Raw genomic sequence first — 16,267 nt, 5'->3', positions numbered from 1 at the left:
CCATAGTAATAAAGACCCTCTGTGTCCCTCCATAGTAATAAAGCCCTCTGTGCCCCCTCCATAGTAATAAAGCCCTCTGTGCCCCTCCATAGTAATAAAGTCCTCTGTGCCCCCTCCATAGTAGTAATGCCCTCTGTGACCCCTCCATAGTAATAAAGTCCTCTGTGCCCCTCCATAGTAGTAATGCCCTCTGTGACCCCTCCATAGTAATAAAGTCCTCTGTGCCCCTCCATAGTAATAAAGTCCTCTGTGCCCCTCCATAGTAATAAAGTCCTCTGTGCCCCCTCCATAGTAATAAAGCCCTCTGTGCCCCCTCCATAGTAATAAAGTCCTCTGTGCCCCTCCATAGTAATAAAGTCCTCTGTGCCCCTCCATAGTAATAAAGCCCTCTGTGCCCCTCCATAGTAATAAGTCCTCTGTGCCCCCTCCATAGTAATAAAGTCCTCTGTGCCCCTCCATAGCAATAAAGTCCTCTGTGCCCCTCCATAGTAATAATGTCCTCTGTGCCCCCTCCATAGTAATAAAGCCCTCTGTGCCCCCTCCATAGTAATAAAGTCCTCTGTGTCCCTACATAGTAATAAAGGCCTCTGTGCCCCTCCATAGTAATAAAGTCTTCTGTGCCCCCTCCATAGTAGTAATGCCCTCTGTGACCCCTCCATAGTAATAAAGTCCTCTGTGCCCCTCCATAGTAGTAATGCCCTCTGTGACCCCTCCATAGTAATAAAGTCCTCTGTGCCCCCTCCATAGTAATAAAGTCCTCTGTGCCCCCTCCATAGTAATAAAGTCCTCTGTGCCCCTCCATAGTAATAAAGCCCTCTGTGCCCCCTCCATAGTAGTAAAGTCCTCTGTGCCCCTCCATTGTAATAAAGTCCTCTGTGCCCCCCTCCATAGTAATAAAGTCCTCTGTGCCCCTCCATTGTAATAAAGTCCTCTGTGCCCCCTCCATAGTAATAAAGTCCTCCGTGCCCCCTCCATAGTAATAAAGTCCTCTGTGCCCCCTCCATAGTAATAAAGCCCTCCGTGCCCCCTCCATAGTAATAAAGTCCTCTGTGCCCCCTCCATAGTAATAAAGCACTCTGTGCCCCCTCCATAGTAATAAAGTCCTCTGTGTCCCTACATAGTAATAAAGGCCTCTGTGCCCCTCCATAGTAATAAAGTCCTCTGTGCCCCTCCATAGTAATAAAGTCCTCTGTGCCCCTCCATAGTAATAAAGTCCTCTGTGCCCCCTCCATAGTAATAAAGTCCTCTGTGCCCCTCCATAGTAATAAAGTCCTCTGTGCCCCTCCATAGTAATAAAGCCCTCTGTGCCCCCTCCATAGTAATAAAGTCCTCTGTGTCCCCTACATAGTAATAAAGGCCTCTGTGCCCCTCCATAGTAATAAAGTCCTCTGTGCCCCCTCCATAGTAGTAATGCCCTCTGTGACCCCTCCATAGTAATAAAGTCCTCTGTGCCCCTCCATAGTAATAAAGTCCTCTGTGCCCCTCCATAGTAATAAAGTCCTCTGTGCCCCCTCCATAGTAATAAAGCCCTCTGTGCCCCCTCCATAGTAATAAAGTCCTCTGTGCCCCTCCATAGTAATAAAGTCCTCTGTGCCCCTCCATAGTAATAAAGCCCTCTGTGCCCCCTCCATAGTAATAAAGTCCTCTGTGCCCCCTCCATAGTAATAAAGTCCTCTGTGCCCCTCCATAGCAATAAAGTCCTCTGTGCCCCTCCATAGTAATAAAGTCCTCTGTGCCCCTCCATAGCAATAAAGTCCTCTGTGCCCCCTCCATAGTAATAAAGTCCTCTGTGCCCCCTCCATAGTAATAAAGCCCTCTGTGCCCCTCCATAGTAATAATGTCCTCTGTGCCCCCTCCATAGTAATAAAGCCCTCTGTGCCCCCTCCATAGTAATAAAGCCCTCTGTGCCCCCTCCATAGTAATAAAGCCCTCTGTGCCCCCTCCATAGTAATAAAGCCCTCTGTGCCCCCTCCATAGTAATAAAGCCCTCTGTGCCCCCTCCATAGTAATAAAGTTCTCTGTGCCCCTCCATAGTAATAAAGTCCTCTGTGCCCCCTCCATAGTAGTAATGCCCTCTGTGACCCCTCTGTATTAAAAACAAAACAACACAGTAACTGCTCCCCTTGTCCCGTTCCTGAGGCTCACAGTCCTCTCTCCCCTGCAGGCACAGATCGCTCTGCAACACTGTGGGCGGTACTTATACAGATTGCCGGGATGCAGGCTCCACCCACACAGCCCGGCAGTGCGATCAGTGTCTGCAGGCGTAATGGTGGAGCGAGGAGAAGTCTTCCTGCTTCACCATTCAGAGAGCCGCCGGCCTGAAGGAGGGGAGGAGCGCGGGGAGCTGAGCGGTGAGGGACAGGACCACAGCTCCCAGCGCTCCAGCAATGAGCGCTTCCATCTGTATGGAAGATGGAAGCGCTTATTGCTTCTGGCCTCTGGCAGCTGTACTGTGGGCCCCCGCAGGAGCTGTGGAGCACTTGCCTGGGTATGCCGGGTGCTGATGCCGGCCTTGAAAAAGAGACTGTTATACCTTTACTTCTGGACTACCTTTCCGCTGCACTGATCCCCAGGGAGCAATGGCCAGAGGGAGTGCACTGTGACACAACACTTCATCAGGACCACTACCACTTCCATCATCTGCACCTGATCCTCCGTGGCTCCCTGCACTTGCAGTTTTCACTCCGGTCATTGAACCTATGACATTTGTTGCCCTGTAGAGTTCACTTCTCAGCAGTCATATCATTATCATCACAATCAGGACTACGCTGACTGGTATCACCAACTTATAGATAACACAGGATCCACCATTCACAATAGCCATTGTCACATCTCACCTCTGCAAAGGTCACAGAGCATGCCTACAACACTCTCTCATAGAAGTCAATGAGTCATCACCAGACTACAGGTTCCAATGGTCCATTTGGCTGCTGTGAAGCATATCTTTAACGCTGGGTTCAGACCTGAGCATACTGAACGTACGCTCTGTATGCGCGATTGTACGGGCGTTTGCAATCGCGCATACAGAGCCAAGCGAACACCCATTGTCGCACGTTCCCGCTAAAGTCTATGTACGGGAACGCGCGACAAGACGCCCCAAAGAAGCTCCTGTACTTCTTGGGGCGTCGGGCGTTTTACAGCGCTATCGTACGCGCAGGTGAGAACCATTCCCATAGGGAATCATTGGTTCTTGCCTGTTGAGCGTTTTACAGCGCGTAGGAACGCGCTGTAAAACGCTCAGGTCTGAACCCAGCCTTAATGCTGTTAGCAGCAGTTCGGGCAAGATGGCTGCTGCCATAATCATGTACAGACAATGGGGGCATAATTAATTCTGGGAGGCACTAATGGGGGCATTACTATTACTGGGGGGCCTGTAATGGGGAATTATTATTACTGGGGGCCTCTAATGGGGGCATTATTAATTATGGGGGTCACTAATTGGGACATTAATATTAAATGGGGGGAACTAATGGGGGCAATATTAATTCTGGGGGCACTAATTAAGACATTAATATTACTGGGGTACTTAAAATACAGGATCCGTTTTTTCTTTATTTTTGTGTTCTTCTGATGGATCAGAACAGAAAAATAACGGTGATGTGAACCCACCTGAAATGTATAATGGAAGGTTTTCTACCGAAACGATCTACATGAAGGAAAACGAGACGAGGCCGGATCGGAGAAGGACTGCGCCCTTCCAGGACCACGGATCTGGTTCTGCTCTGATTCATGTTCTTATTAGCTCCTTTTAGTTTGTGTCTTGTGCTGACAACTTTCCTTTGTCTTGTCCTTTCTTCGCCTTTCAGCCGCTTTATTTGTGGACGCGTTTTAGATGAGAAAAAAAGAAATCACGATCCTCTAATTATCCTACTGGAAATATTTTAATTAACCAGATCAGCGTGACTTGATAAGTGCAGGGTAATTTTAGACTCTCTGGCTTGTGCTGCGGAGCGTCGCTTGTTTTATTGCAGTTTTTTTCCATTTATTGGACTGTTTTTTTCCTAACAGCAGCTTTTTATGGAGGAGCGGTAAGTGGAGGGATCAGACACCGGGTGTTGCCGTATTCTCCTCCCGGAATCCATTACTAAATGAACATTTCACTCATACTGACGCACAGAGGCTTTTAATAAGGACCTTTTAGATGCCCGCTCCGGATTTTGGGCTGCCTGTTTCCAGGCAACTGAGGAATTGGCGTCGGACATTCACTGCACTTTGTACAGGACAGATTGGTGGTGTGGACAGTGGAAAATTTAGCAAAGATTTCGGACTAAAAAAGTGAATGTCCAGCCTCAAATAACAAAGTTTTTCTAGTCTTTATAGAGAAGGTTAAAAATTCTGCACTGATTATACAGTATCTGTATATGGATCAGAGCTCCAATAACTATACCCATGCTCCGCTACACTACTGGCAGTGTGCACCAGTCTAACCACATCACACCAGTCCGGCTATGGTGACCACGCACCAGTCCACCTTTGGGGCTCTTGCCGTTTTCTGCTATTGTGACTGTCTCTGGAACGCCCCCTATAACAGCAGTCTGCATGTGTAGTCTGGAGAGCCCCCTATAACAGCAGTCTGCATGTGTAGTCTGCAACGCCCCCTATAACAGCAGTCTGGATGTGTAGTCTGGAGAGCCCCTTATAACAGCAGTCTGGATGTGTAGTCTGGAGCGCCCCCTATAACAGCAGTCTGGATGTGTAGACTGGAGAGCCCCCTATAACAGCAGTCTGGATGTGTAGTCTAGAGAGCCCCCTATAACAGCAGTCTGGATGTGTAGTCTGGAGAGCCCCCTATAACAGCAGTCTAAATGTGTAGTCTGGAGAGCCCCCTATAACAGCAGTCGGGATGTGTAGTCTGGAACGCCCCCTATAACAGCAGTCTGGATGTGTAGTCTGGAGAGCCCCCTATAACAGCAGTCTGGATGTGTAGTCTGGAACGCCCCCTATAACAGCAGTCTGGATGTGTAGTCTGGAGAGCCCCCTATAACAGCAGTCTGGATGTGTAGTCTGGAGAGCCCCCTGTAACAGCAGTCTGGATGTGTAGTCTGGAGAGCCCCCTATAACAGCAGTCTGGATGTGTAGTCTGGAACTCCCCCTATAACAGCAGTCTGGATGTGTAGTCTGGAACGCCCCCTATAACAGCAGTCTGGATGTATAGTCTGGAGCGCCCCCTATAACAGCAGTCTGGATGTGTAATCTGGAGCGTCCCCTATAACAGCAGTCGGGATGTGTAGTCTGGAACGCCCCCTATAACAGCAGTCTGGATGTGTAGTCTGGAGCCTCCCCTATAACAGCAGTCTGGATGTGTAGTCTGGAGCCTCCCCTATAACAGCAGTCTGGATGTGTAGTCTGGAAAGCCCCCTATAACAGCATTCTGGATGTGTAGTCTGGAGAGCCCCCTATAACAGCAGTCTGGATGTGTAGTCTGGAGAGCCCCCTGTAACAGCAGTCTGGATGTGTAGTCTGGAGCGCCCCCTATAACAGCAGTCTGGATGTGTAGTCTGGAGAGCCCCCTATAACAGCATTCTGGATGTGTAGTCTGGAGAGCCCCCTGTAACAGCAGTCTGGATGTGTAGTCTGGAGAGCCCCCTGTAACAGCAGTCTGGATGTGTAGTCTGGAGCGCCCCCTATAACAGCAGTCTGGATGTGTAGTCTGGAACGCCCCCTATAACAGCAGTCGGGATGTGTAGTCTGGAACGCCCCCTATAACAGCAGTCTGGATGTGTAGTCTGGAGCCTCCCCTATAACAGCAGTCTGGATGTGTAGTCTGGAGCCTCCCCTATAACAGCAGTCTGGATGTGTAGTCTGGAGAGCCCCCTATAACAGCATTCTGGATGTGTAGTCTGGAGAGCCCCCTATAACAGCAGTCTGGATGTGTAGTCTGGAGAGCCCCCTATAACAGCAGTCTGGATGTGTAGTCTGGAGAGCCCCCTATAACAGCAGTCTGGATGTGTAGTCTGGATCGCCCCCTATAACAGCAGTCGGGATGTGTAGTCTGGATCGCCCCCTATAACAGCAGTCTGGATGTGTAGTCTAGAGCGCCCCCTATAACAGCAGTCTGGATGTGTAGTCTGGAGCCTCCCCTATAACAGCAGTCTGGATGTGTAGTCTGGAAAGCCCCCTATAACAGCATTCTGGATGTGTAGTCTGGAGAGCCCCCTATAACAGCAGTCTGGATGCGTAGTCTGGAGAGCCCCCTGTAACAGCAGTCTGGATGTGTAGTCTGGAGCGCCCCCTATAACAGCAGTCTGGATGTGTAGTCTGGAGAGCCCCCTATAACAGCATTCTGGATGTGTAGTCTGGAGAGCCCCCTGTAACAGCAGTCTGGATGTGTAGTCTGGAGAGCCCCCTGTAACAGCAGTCTGGATGTGTAGTCTGGAGCGCCCCCTATAACAGCAGTCTGGATGTGTAGTCTGGAACGCCCCCTATAACAGCAGTCGGGATGTGTAGTCTGGAACGCCCCCTATAACAGCAGTCTGGATGTGTAGTCTGGAGCCTCCCCTATAACAGCAGTCTGGATGTGTAGTCTGGAGCCTCCCCTATAACAGCAGTCTGGATGTGTAGTCTGGAGAGCCCCCTATAACAGCATTCTGGATGTGTAGTCTGGAGAGCCCCCTATAACAGCAGTCTGGATGTGTAGTCTGGAGAGCCCCCTATAACAGCAGTCTGGATGTGTAGTCTGGAGAGCCCCCTATAACAGCAGTCTGGATGTGTAGTCTGGAACGCCCCCTATAACAGCAGTCGGGATGTGTAGTCTGGAACGCCCCCTATAACAGCAGTCTGGATGTGTAGTCTAGAGCGCCCCCTATAACAGTAGTCTGGATGTGTAGTCTGGAACGCCCCCTATAACAGCAGTCTAGATGTGTAGTCTGGAGCGCCCTCTATAACAGCTGTCTGGATGTGTAGTCTGGAGAGCCCCCTATAACAGCAGTCTGGATGTGTAGTCTGGAACACCCCCTATAACAGCAGTCGGGATGTGTAGTCTGGAACGCCCCCTATAACAGCAGTCTGGATGTGTAGTCTGGAACACCCCCTATAACAGCAGTCTGGATGTGTAGTCTGGAGCGCCCCCTATAACAGCAGTCTGCATGTGTAGTCTGGAGAGCCCCCTGTAACAGCAGTCTGGATGTGTAGTCTGGAGAGCCCCCTGTAACAGCAGTCTGGATGTGTAGTCTGGAGCGCCCCCTATAACAGCAGTCTGGATGTGTAGTCTGGAGAGCCCCCTATAACAGTGCTCTGGACATGTAGTCTGGAGCGCCCCCTATAACAGCAGCCTGGATGTGTAGTCTGGAGAGCCCCCTATAACAGCAGTCTGGATGTGTAGTCTGGAGCGCCCCCTATAACAGCAGTCTGGATGTGTAGTCTGGAGCGCCCCCTATAACAGCAGACTGGATGTGTAGTCTAGAGCGCCCCCTATAACAGCAGTCTGGATGTGTAGTTTGGAGCGCCCCCTATAACAGCAGTCTGGATGTGTAGTCTGGAGCGCCCCCTATAACAGCAGTCTGGATGTGTAGTCTGGAGAGCCCCCTATAACAGCAGTCTGGATGTGTAGTCTGGAGCGCCCCCTATAACAGCAGCCTGGATGTGTAGTCTGGAGAGCCCCCTGTAACAGCAGTCTGGATGTGTAGTCTGGAGCGCCCCCTATAACAGCAGTCTGGATGTGTAGTCTGGAGAGCCCCCTATAACAGCAGTCTGGATGTGTAGTCTGGAGCGCCCCCTATAACAGCAGCCTGGATGTGTAGTCTGGAGCGCCCCCTATAACAGCAGCCTGGATGTGTAGTCTGGAGAGCCCCCTATAACAGCAGCCTGGATGTGTAGACTGGAGAGCCCCCTATAGCAGCAGTCTGGATGTGTAGTCTGGAGCGCCCCCTATAGGAATATGGATGTGTAGTCTGGAGCGCCCCCTATAGGAGTATGGATGTGTAGTCTGGAGCGCCCCCTATAACAGCAGCCTGGATGTGTAGTCTGGAGAGCCCCCTATGACAGCAGCCTGGATGTGTAGTCTGGAGAGCCCCCTATAACAGCAGTCTGGATGTGTAGTCTGGAGTGCCCCCTATAGAAGTATGGATGTGTAGTCTGGACGCCCCCTATAACAGCAGTCTGGATGTGTAGTCTGGAGCACCCCCTATAACAGCAGTCTGAATGTGTAGTCTGGAGCGCCCCCCTATAGGAGTATGGATGTGTAGTCTGGAGCGCCCCCTATAACAGCAGCCTGGATGTGTAGTCTGGAGCGCCCCCTATAACAGCAGCCTGGATGTGTAGTCTGGAGAGCCCCCTATAACAGCAGCCTGGATGTGTAGTCTGGAGAGCCCCCTATAACAGCAGTCTGGATGTGTAGTCTGGAGCGCCCCCTATAGGAGTATGGATGTGTAGTCTGGAGCGCCCCCTATAACAGCAGTCTGGATGTGTAGTCTGGAGCGCCCCCTATAACACCAGTCTGGATGTGTAGTCTGGAGAGCCCCCTATAACAGCAGTCTGGATGTGTAGTCTGGAGAGCCCCCTATAACAGCAGTCTGGATGTGTAGTCTGGAGCGCCCCCTATAGGAGTAGGGATGTGTAGTCTGGAGCGCCCCCCTATAGGAGTCTTGATGTGTAGTCTGGAGCGCCCCCTATAGGAGTATGGATGTGTAGTCTGCCTTAGTAGCACGTGACCTGTGCCGCCGGCTTGTGATATCGGGGGTACCACATAAATCTTGCTCCCACCATACATCTCATCATTATCCTATTACTTTATATATGAAGCTCTTGTGTGGTCATGGACGGTCTATTGATCACTATATGGTGGTATTGTTTAGACATGCTTTGGCTCTGCTGCACAGTATTATGTGTCCTCAGTGTAGGGTCAGGGTGGCAATGTATAGCGCCATTAGATGTTGTACAATACAGCACTTATAATCATGCACTGCGCGGTATGATCACTGTGCACTGTATGGCGGAACACCATAAATTTACTTTTTTCTAATTGAAACTAGCGGATCAGAACTGATAAGTCGACTTATATAATGTGTTTATTTCTGGGTTAGATGGAACGTACTGTCCTGAAGACGGCAAATTGTTTTATTTAATATGTGTCAAGCCTTTTCACCGTCCTCCACGTTAACGTTCTATCGAGCGCGACTTGAGATTTGCCTCTGTCATTTTAATCTCTGGAACCGCTGCATTCCCGTGAGTGCGGAATATTGCCTGGAAAGTATCTAGGTCAGATAGGAGGCCGAGCATATCCCTTATCCTACAGTAATATGCAGGCAGCATACATGAGCGTAGCCAGGGAAATGATTGAGGTGTGCTGGCCTGAATCTAAAGCAAGGCGCCATGAATTACTGATAACATGCAGATCCTCTCAAGCTGCAAACTTGGGCTCGATGGAAAGTCTGGAGCATTATGCAGCGGAGGATGTAGTAACTGCACAAGGTAAGGCCTTATTCTGAGGGATCTCCAGCGGAGCCGCTCAGGCGGATAAAATACTGTGCAAGCGTCCAGAGAAGTGCCGCTTTACAGATGACAAAGCCCCGTTTCATAAAAACCATGGAGCATTTCCAATGGCAAAGTTATGTCTCAGGGGACTAAGCAGGTAGAAACAAGATGGACACAACCGGAAGGAGGTTCTATGCAGAGGACAATTATAATCAAGGTTCTAGCTGGGGGCTCTGATGGTGCCGTGGGTGATAGGTGCCAGGGAGACGCCAAACAGCCACCCCACCTTTCCTAGGGTGTCAGGGCTAAGGCAGCAACATGAATCATATATCGAAATTACGGCATATACTTTTGATTCCAGATTGGATCACTCCTTTAGGTATTTGAAAATAAATGGCAGTAAGTAACACTCCTTCTAAAAGTAGGTAATAAGAAGGGATTACGTTGTCAGCTGTCAGAAGGGGAAGGAGACTGATTCTGTCCTGACCCTGGACAGTGCCATTCATTCCTATGTCGCTGCTGAGGCCAGTGATTGGTTAAGTGGGAATGTGAACGATGGATATGACATCAACACTTCTGGTCAGATCATCACTGGAAGCCCTCGGGCCTTGACCTGCAGAGCTGGAACAGGGAGACCTTTAGCAGGCAAGTAAAACTTTTTTCTTTGTTATATAATCCTTGGTTTTAACAACCGTCGGACAAGCCCTGTACAGGTTTTCTCAGTGTAAAGCCAATCATGAGGGAGGTTTTCTTTTAGGACTCATCACAATGGAACATGAACCGTTACACAACACTCTTGGAAGGATCGGTGGTTACTGCTGTTGTCTTGCAGCCCAAGGTTAAAATCTCACTAAAGGAAAAGGCAACAAAAAGGCAACTTCTGCATAGAGTTTGTATGCGCTTCCTGGGTTTTCTCTGGGTTGTTTGATTTCTTCTCACACTCTCAAAAAAACTGTGAGTTAATTTGCAATTTAGATTGTGAACTGATTGTGGACAGGGACCATAATAACCTCAACATGCCCTAATAGAGGGTCACAATTAGTAAATCTTCACTGTAACTTCTAACTGACCTGACAGAGGGTCATAATTGATGGATCTTCTCTGTCACCTCAAATACACCAAGTATTGGTCCTGCTTAATGGACCTCCTTCATAACTTCAAAAAGACCTAATAGGGGGTTCCAGATGATGGACCTCCATCATTGCCTCAAAGTCAACATGCCCTTATAGAAGATCACAATCGATACTCCTTCTTTGTAACTTCATACTGACCTAATAGGGGGTTCCAATTGATGTATCTCCTCCACTACCCCACAAGGCCTAAAAGAGGATTCCAATTAATGGATGTCCCACTTAATGGACCTCCTCTATTACTTAAACCAGATCCCAGCTGCAATTGATGGACCTTCTCCCTTACCTGAATCAGACCTAATAAAGGATCCTGAGTGATGAACATTCTCCTTTATCTCAGCCTGACCTAACAAAGTGTCCCAACTGATGTATCTTATTCCTTACTTCAGTCAGACCTAATAAATTGTCTCATTTGCTGGACCTTCTCCCTTAATTTAACCAGACCAAATAAAATATCTACCAACTGATGGATCTTCTCCCTTACATTAACCTGACCTAATAAAATCTCTCAATTGATGGACCTTCTCCCTTACATCAACCTGACCTAACAAAGTCTCTCAATTAATGGACCTTCTCCCTTATTTTAACCAGACCTAATAAAGGGCCCTAACTAATGGACCTTCTCTCTTATTTCAATCAGACCTAATAAATCGTCCATTTGATGGACGTTCTCACTGACCTCGACCAGACCAAATAAAGGATCTCCCAACTGATGGACCTTCTCTCATTTGATGGAGAATCTCCCTCACCTCAACCTGACCTAATAGGGTGTTTTGAAAAGAGTCAACTCTTTTCAGTGGAGTTGATGTAATTTATTACAGACTGGAGAGTTGATGTGGAGCTACCAGAGATATCTATGGCACATGAGGATACTTGATCAGATAAGTATTTCCAACAAGATTGAAACAAGAGCCTAAAAGGATGAATTGTAGATCATGCCGGCTGATAAAGTGGATAGAACACAGCGCGGTGTCCATACAATGGTGCTTTTCCTATCAACATCCCCTGACAGCTCTGGTAAATGTGACAAAATATAGTGAAAGTCGTCCGAAGGGCCGTGATGCTGCCATACGGAAATGTGAATTACAGATCCCTCCGAACATAGTGAGAGATCAGCCCTGACTGAACATGTCCACAGAGTAGGGATTACTTACCTTGTATGTTTCTACTCAGCACCGAGAGGACGTAATGAGAGCTAATCCCACCGCTTATTATTTGTTTGTCGATGAATCCAATATGGGTTTCTGCTGTGGGTAGAATTCTTTATGACCACCGCTATAGGCCATGGCTGCCATAGGTGGAGCAGCAACATAATATGTATGTATGGATTCTATATAGGACAGCCTAGATGTAGAGGAGCAGGATCTTCATGAGAATATATGTGATTGATATCCTGGCCTCCTATGTGAGAGGATCCTGGGTGGCCGTCATTGCACGGGCCATTGGAGTTTTTGCATAGATGTTTACAGACCCTGATTGACCTACCTGAGTGTCAGTCTTCACTGTAATTTTCATATACTTAGAATAAACAAAAAACTAAAATTGGAAAATAATGAAATGAATTACCGGTAAAATCTCAAACTGCAGTCTTGCTTGGAGCGCAGCAGGTCTATGGTGAGGTAGGTTAAAGTTCACACTTAGTCCTGAACATTATGTAAAAAAAACGCGCAGCTCCAGGACCATCAATGGAGATGTCAGTGTTCAAAGGCGCGCAGACAATATACTTCTAATGTGATCGCTCACTGGATTAAAGTCCGGGTTTCCACTTCAGTCGATCTCTTAGTCTCCTAGATATTATATAAGACAACTCGACAAACTGAAATACTGTAGATGTTCTAGTAATCAAGTTTTTTTTATTGTACTTACAAAGTTTAAAACAGATACAGTTGCAAGAAAAAGTATGTGAACCCTTTGGAATTATATGGATTTCTGCACAAATTAATCATAAAATGTGATCTGATCTTCATCTAAGTCACAACAATAGACAATCACAGTCGGCTTAACCTAATAACACACAAATAATTACATGTTACCATGTTTTTATTGAACACACCATGTAAACATTCACAGTGCAGGTGGAAAAAGTATGTGAACCCTTGCATTTAATAACTGGTTGAACCTCCTTTGGCAGCAATAACTTCCACCAAACGTTCCCTGTAGTTGCAGATCAGACGTGCACAACGGTCAGGAGTAATTCTTGACCATTCCCCTTTACAGAACTGTTTCAGTTCAGCAATATTCTTGGGATGTCTGGTGTGAATCGCTTTCTTGAGGTCCTGCCACAGCATCTCCATCGGGTTGAGGTCAGGACTCTGACTGGGCCACTCCAGAAGGTGGATTTTCTTCTGTTTAAGCCATTCTGTTGGTGATTTACTTTTTTGGGTCGTTGTCCTGTTGCAACACCCATCTTCTGTTGAGGTTCAGCTGGTGGACAGGTGGCCTTAAGTTCTCCTGCAAAATGTCTTGATAAACTTGGGAATTCATTTTTCCTTCGATGATGGCAATCCGTCCAGGCCCTAACGCAGCAAAGCAGCCCCAAACCATGATGCCCCCACCACCAAACTTCACAGTTGGGATGAGGTTTTGATGTCGGTGTGCTGTGCCTCTTTTTCCCCACACATAGTGTTGTGTGTTTCTTCCAAACAACTCAACTTTGGTCTCATCTGTCCACAGAATATTTTGCCAGTGCTGCTGTGGAACATCCAGGTGCTCTTGTGCAAACTGCAAACGTGCAGCAATGTTTTTTTTGGACAGCAGTGGCTTCCTCTGTGGTCTCCTCCCATGAAATCCATTCTTGTTTAGTGGTTTACGTATCGTAGATTCGCTATCAGGGATGTTAGCATATGCCAGAGACTTTTGTAAGTCTTTAGCTGACACTCTAGGATTCTTCTTCACCTCATTGAGCAGTCTGCGCTGTTCTCTTGCAGTCATCTTTACAGGACGGCCGCTCCTAGGGAGAGTAGCAGCAGTGCTGAACCTTCTCCATTTATAGACAATTTGTCTTACCGTGGACTGATGAACAGCAAGGCTTTTGGAGATACTTTTATAACCCTTTCCAGCTTTATGCAAGTCAACAATTCTTAATCGTAGGTCTTTTGAGAGCTCTTTTGTGCGAGGCATCATTCACATCAGGCAATGCTTCTTGTGAAAAGCAAACCCAGAACTGGTGTGTGTTTTTTATAGGGCAGCTGTAACCAACACCTCCAATCTCATCTCATTGATTGGACTCCAGTTGGCTGACACCTCACTCCAATTAGCTCTTGGAGATGTCATTAGTCTAGGGGTTCACATACTTTTTCCACCTGCACTGTGAATGTTTACATGGTGTGTTCAATAAAAACATGGTAACATTTAACTCTTTGTGTGTTATTAGTTTAAGCAGACTGTGATTGTCTATGGTTGTGACTTAGATGAAGATCAGATCACATTTTATGACCAATTTGTGCAGAAATCCATATCATTCCAAAAGGTTCACATACTTTTTCTTGCAACTGTAAATTCATATACGCATCTAGTTCCTCCGTCATCCATAGGCTCCCATGGTAAAACATGCGTTCTGTGCAATATACAACTTTTCGCAACGCCATAGAATAGTTCAACAGAGTGCAAAACTGAGTATATCAATGTACAGTGTAGCAGAGGCTAAAAGGACCCTCCATGCCTTAGGCCAATAGGGGGCTATGGACCCATTCAGCATATGTATGGGTGCATATGCCAAACATACACAATAAACACATAGCCTTAAAGGGGTTATCCAACCCCTATAATAACCCCTCAATGCCCGGGCACCTCCCATATACATTTTACTTACCCCGCTCCCCGCGTCGCTGTTGTCCTTATACATTCGATGAAATTCAGCCAAATATGCAGATTTCAGTGAGGGTGGTTGCCATATAATGTGTATAGGGGTCTCCTGACTTTCCCTCATCAGGAGAGAGAAGGCTTGAGCAGGTTCTATTTTGGCATGCTTGATCATTTTGTTTTCAAGGGAGATAAACTTCCGCTAAAGATGTCTGGAAGCAGCTTACTTCACTCTCTCCAAGCAAGGCTGTATTTACCACAAGGTACATGAGGGCACGTGCCTGTCACGGCTGAGGAAGGGGAAAACCCTCAGCCGTGCGGTGCCAGGTGATGGTAAGGTTGCTACTTGGCCTGAACCACAGAATTAGGGAGCAGGTCACCTCCTAGCGCTTCCCTAATCTGACCCTGACTCCTAGCTGCATGGGCCGCCCTTAAAGGTAGGAGGGCCCATACTCAGGAACCTCGGATCCCTACTGACCCTCCGTCGTTCCCTGAGCTAGGAGATGGGTAGACAGCCCGTTCCTCCTGGACAAGGAGAAACAGGAGTCTAAAGTGGCCAAGCTACAAGGGGAACAGAAACACCTTATGGCAGTGACAGGCAAATGCAACCAACACAACACTCACCTGCCACAGACAACAAAGCCTGGAACCCATGTGCAGGTGCTGCTGTTCAGAACACCAACGAACACAGCACACACCAGACATCACACAGGAACCCAGGACCATAAGCTGCAATAATAAGGAAACCCCACACACACCTTCATAACATCGTGTAACATAGTTTTATGACCAGAAGGGTGGCCCCCACTGGCAGTTGGTAAATAACCAGGAGGATGTCTCCAGCAAGCATGGCTGAAGCACCCTCTCTGACTACTGCCTTACACTGAGGCTATATAGGGCCAAGTAGCCACACCCACAGTCAGACACACCCAGGGTTCACACAGAAAGAAGGGAGTTAACCCTTCCAACACCAGGGAGGGTAGTGAAGCCACACAAAGGGAAAAGCACACAAACACACTCACCTGTTACTGCCGGCAACGGCATGCGTGGCAACCGTGTCCTGAAGAACAGCCAGCAGGCCGAGACACTGCCACCACATGCACACAACACCAGACGTTGCCGTGGACAATCGCAAGTGAAGGGAGGTGTCTAAGTGCATACAAACATGACCTTGTGCACAACAAACAGACAAAGGAAGTGCACACAAACACACGTTGCCAAGGGCAACTGCACGCATGCCTGTTGTCTGCGGAAACCGCACCTGAGGCAAACCACTAAGTGCCCCCAGCTGCGGTTGACACAACACCAAACCGCGGGCAACTGCATGAGGCTCCCAAGGAGTCACGACCATGACCAAGGGTCGTGACAGTGCCTAGGGCATCAGGGAGGGGGGGGGCAAAACTTCACAGAGAACAGTAATGACTTATGTTGGTTCTTTCCCCTTAGTGCTGCTTCTCATGTCTCCTCATCACTAACTTTTGTTTATTGCACTTCAGCTCCTCAGCTTTCCCTACCAGGTCATTTGCCTGCCTTAACAGGGTTGATCCTGCTGACATGTGCTCTTTAAATGTTACCTATTTATTGAGATGTGTGTGTTTTCCTGTAAATAACAGAGAGAAAGGATTTAACCCATGATACAGGTGCAGCTTTCTACCTCTCCCCATATGTTCTGCTGGAGAACACTTTGTTCTAGAAGTCCTTGAGAACCAGGTTAGAAGACAAATTTGATAAATTCTGAGCAAAAGACGAGTAACATCCACTCCTTCCAGAGATAATTTGTTGTTTGTTGTTTTTTTTTTTGGCTTCATTGAAATTGTTTGTGCATCGTCTGGAGGACCTGCCAGCTGGTGTGTCCTCACACTCATCCCTATCTTCACACACCGGCAGACGAATACGGTGAGGTAAGTCATCTGTAAGTAGATTAA

This window comes from Bufo gargarizans, unplaced genomic scaffold (genome assembly GCF_014858855.1).
Source record: "Bufo gargarizans isolate SCDJY-AF-19 unplaced genomic scaffold, ASM1485885v1 original_scaffold_1762_pilon, whole genome shotgun sequence".
NCBI classification, from domain to species: domain Eukaryota; kingdom Metazoa; phylum Chordata; class Amphibia; order Anura; family Bufonidae; genus Bufo; species Bufo gargarizans.
The sequence above is the reverse complement of the archived record's forward strand: the minus strand, read 5'-3'. Positions refer to the sequence as shown.